Source organism: Chenopodium album, chromosome 3 (assembly GCF_948465745.1).
Source record: "Chenopodium album chromosome 3, dcCheAlbu1.1, whole genome shotgun sequence".
Classification (NCBI taxonomy): Eukaryota; Viridiplantae; Streptophyta; class Magnoliopsida; order Caryophyllales; family Amaranthaceae; genus Chenopodium; species Chenopodium album.
This window is the reverse complement of record NC_137836.1, coordinates 3368379-3373141: the sequence shown is the minus strand read 5'-3', so window position 1 is coordinate 3373141 and position 4763 is coordinate 3368379. Positions and strand designations below refer to the sequence as shown.

Genomic DNA, 4763 nt, shown 5'->3' with positions numbered 1-4763 from the left:
AATAAACACGGACACCAACCTTAACTCTTTATATCAATTACACTGTTACTAGCTACTCGATCAATATATCTATTCTATTCTACTTAAACAAATTATCCCGTGCATTATGAGATCGAACTATTTTGAACATTCTCCTATTTTAAGTACAACTCTCAAATACACAATCAATATACGTGGTTTACTAACATTATATGAGACCCTACCTTCATTGCCATTAAAATGAACGCTTATTTCATCTCATTTTCTACTTTTGTCTTTAATTTCCCTGCCATTTGTTTAGAGGTGGTGGATGGACGATAAGCCATTAGTTTCCTCTCGCTTTCATTATTCTTCTTTTTTCATTAACAAAATTCAACATTTCACCAAAAAAAAAATTAATACAATTCAACATAACATTAGATGCTAGTGCAATAATTCAAAAAGACAAACATTTATATTTGAAATTAATAATACAAAACGTAACCAATTTGACTACTTTTTAATTATATTGAAATAATTTTTTATTATTATCCCCAAAAAACAACCTACCACTCCACTAAATTCCATGCACTACGTAAATTTACTCTTTTTCACTCTTAGCCCTTCAATAACAAATATTTATCCACTAATTATATATGAATAAGAAAAATAATACATTTTTATAACCTCCATAATTCCCCATTTAATTGCAAATCAATCTAACTTTTTTTTAACCTTATTCATGGTAAATAACAAAAATTTACAATTTCATGAGAGGAAATAAATAAAAAGAGAGAATATATTTAATAACTAATAACAAGGAGAAATAATAATAATACTTCATGTGATGAAAATAATAATAATTGTTCACACACTAACGCTACAACCTTGGATAAGCTGGTATTTGATGGCGTTACGCCCTACCATAATTCCGGCACCGGGGTTATTCATCGGAATATACGCCGGACAGTTGACGTGGATGCGGTACGAACCACTAACGAAAGATCCAACTCTAAATCTTACCTTTCCATCCAATTTGATAATGAGGTGAACACTTCCCATTTGAAGCTCGTTATTAATTTGAGCACCTATATAGGGAGCAATTGGTACGGACTGACCTTGTAGAAAAGGTGACCATATGTTCATCCCTCTTGTATCTTGATACGTAGACGGAATCGATGTAGGTAGAGTGATTTGTTGATCATGATAAGTGGCGTAGGAGATCAGCCTGTCGTAGTAGATTCCGATTTTGTCATTAGGGTTCTTGGATTGTACGGTCACCTGAAAGATGGATGTGAGTTGTGCCGGGCTTGTTAGGTTAAAGTTGTAAAGGGTGGCATCTTGGAGGATAAAACTTGGCTTAGAGGGCTTAAGGACGGCCCATATGATAAGGACTATAAGGAGGACTATAAAAAGGAAGATTAAAACTCCGGCGAATATTCGCTTTAGGAGGATCTTCTTCTTGTCCTTGTGGTGGCCGCAGTCTTTAATTGACATCGCGGTGGCTTAGCTTGATTGTTAGTGTATCGAACGTAACGATTGTTACGTTGTGGTGGACTAGTGGTGGTGGTAAGGGAGGAGAATTTTTTCTAAGAAGCTAAGCAAAGTGATGAATACTATTTATTTTGTTAGGGGAAAAATGAAGTTAACATCAAAGAATAAATATAGGTAGAGAGAGGTTTGGAGTTGATAATGAAGGCGAGTACGTACGTTGACGCATATAAATGCCGTGTAATGGCTGTTTTAATGACCCGAAGAAAACTTTATTTTACTATAACTAGTGTTAAATGGTGGACTTTCGTTTACTTCTTAATTTATGATAATAATGGTAGGTAGGAACATGGGTATTTTATTTCATATCACCTTTAACATTTAGGATTGGTGTCATATTAGTAGGTTGCAACTATTGTACAATTATACTTGTACTATTTCTTAATCATCAATTATATATTAATAAGGTGCAATTGCATAAGATAAATCAATAATTTATTTAATTATCTTCAATTTTTGTTTTGATCTTTATATGAAAGTTTGAACACTTTGCTTCATGTTATTTTTGACGGATATAATATGTTTATCAATTTACCCTCTTACATTACAATAATTACACGTTTCATATGCTTCCTCTAATTTAATTTATCCATTTTTTTTCTTACTCAGCTCACATTTCCGTACTATTTTTGGCAAATATAGTTTATCCTTTTATCCTCTTACATTATAATAATTACACATTTTTATTTACTTTTTACTCCTTCCGTTTCATAATATTAGTCTCATATGGAATCAATCACATAAAATAAAAAAACAAATATATTTGGAATCTAACATTAAAGTACAATAGAATTCATAATTAGTTTACCCTATTTAACTTTTTTGATTTTTTATTAGGAAAGCACAAGTTATAATTGCATAATTTAAGGTAAAAATTTCCTTACTTAGAGTCATGTCATCAATCCACTATCAATTAATTCTAAAAAAATCAAGTTATAAATGAAATATATTCAACATGTGTAAATCTTTTTGAAACACCCAAAATAGTATATGAGACTAACATTATGAAAATGAGGGAGTATTATTTTATCTACTTCTTTCTTACTTTGCTCTCTTTTACTTAACTTTCATCTTTTTTTTCACCCTATTAATAATAATCTCTAGTCTCTTCCATATACTAAATTTTGTCACAATAGTACTCTTTATTCCTTTTTGTTTTTCCTATTAGAAATCTTAATACTATTCATCATGAGATGAAATAATATTCTAAATAAATTCCAATATATAAAACACAACATAACTATATTGGGTCTTATTTGACTCAATTACAACTATTCAATGAGTAACTTATCACGGTATACGTTACTCCGTTATATTCAACTCTTACACTTTTTCTTTTTCTAATTATATAAAAAATAATTATGATCAAAGTAGTGTATTGACAAACGTATATCATTGAAATAGGCAGGTAGAACTTTAAGATCAAAGAGAGGGAGTGTTAAAATCGAATGAAGATGGATGTAATATGTTTATTTAAGGAAAGAAGTGACAAAAGATATGGTGTCAAAAAGAATTTTCTTTGTCATGGGTTAGTAAAATAGTAGTATAGTTATTTGGATCTGAGGACTATAAAACAAAGAATGTTACGAAATCAAGGTATTGTATGATTTGTATCGTCCATTTTGATTTTTTTTTTTTTTTTTTCAATGATTGATGGCTAACAACCGGCTTATGATAAGCAATAATAGTAGGTACCATTTGTACCAATTTGTCACGTTCCACATACATAGTTCATGCTTAGTAATTGTACATAAAATGATTCTTAACTAAAGAATATTAACATTAAAAAATAATATAGAGCAATATCTGAATCTGAACTTCACTTTCTATACAAACTTACAAAGGCATAAAAATACTTATACAAAAATAACCTTAATAGTAATGATCAAATGAAGTTACGTATTGAAAAGTATAAGAGAACAAATTGTTGCGAACGATTATTCAATAATGAATTCTGGAGAGGGGATTGGCTAAAGAGCCCTGGTGAAAACAAAAGTTACAAAAGTTTCCGTCGGCTGGATGAAGACGTTGACTCACAATCATATGAAAACAAATGTAGATAGCTAAGAAACATCATATCCACCACAATATGCCAATATGGAACCAACTTTCATGACAAAGAAGTTTCCAACTTGAAAAGACCGACTTTTTTGTTTGTCTATTGTTACCTTGGTTATAGTTTTTCTACTCCTAGAATATGCTCTATACCAACTCTACCCCACAATTAAACTACTACCACATTTTATAGAGCTAAATCAATGCTTAAATTATTGTTATACTATAAAACAAGCTTTTTAAAATAAATACTACGTATAACGATTTTCTCAATTTCTAGATCATGATCGATCTTCGGATTCTCCACACATCTAAACGCAAAAATAATTTATCCCCCTTTTTGAATTTGGGTTGTCAATTAGTTCTTGACTTCTTGTTGTTTGATGTGGTAATTGGTAAATATTGTTATCTTTTTAATTTTTTTATAAATTTTGTTAGCTTATTTTAAGTGAAAATTTTAGTAAATTATAAAACTTGCAATATATAAATAAATAGGCAATAGAATATACGGAATAATTTTATTGATAATTTGTGGGTTATAACTAGACCTGGCAAACGGGTCGTTCAAGTCGGGTCAATTCGGGTTGGGTCACTTTCGGGTCAGCTAATATTCGGTTCGAGTCAATTCGGGTTTTGGGTCAAATTCGAGTCAGCACTTCTGGTCAAGTTCGGGTCAGGTCAAGTTCGGGTTGAGTCCGTTCGGGTCGGGTCGGTTAGTTCGGGTCAGGTCAATTTTTAGGACAAATTTTCAGGTCAATTTCAAGTCGGGTCGATTTCAGGTCGGGTCATTTCGGGTTGGGTCAATTCGGGTCGGGTTAGTTCAGGTCGAGTCAAGTTTGTGTCGAGTCACCAAAATAAATTCACTTTTAAAAAAAGTTGAAAAAATAAATTTAAATCGTTAAAAAAAAAAATCCTGATGAGTACCTATTAGTGAGGAACGAAAGAAAGAAGCCCTAAACAAAGTAATTCACCATTTCACCTATTCACTGTAGGAATCGGGTCGGTTCACTTCGGGTCGGGTCGATTCGGATAAAAATTAGGTCGGGTCATTTTGGGTTTCGGGTCAGTTCGGGTCATCGGGTCACGTTAAGGTCAACTCCATTTCGGGTCGGGTTGGGTTAGTTCGGGTTCGGGTCATTTTCGGGTCAACATTCGAGTTGCGGGTCGGGTCGGGTCAGGATTGCTAGGTCTAGTTATAA

General features: G+C 32.1%; 1 pseudogene; it reads right to left on the bottom strand.

Annotated features, from left to right (window-relative positions):
• Positions 1–783: 783 nt before the first annotated feature.
• LOC145610480 (NDR1/HIN1-like protein 1 pseudogene) lies at positions 784–1650 on the bottom strand (annotated as a pseudogene).
• Positions 1651–4763: the final 3113 nt, after the last annotated feature.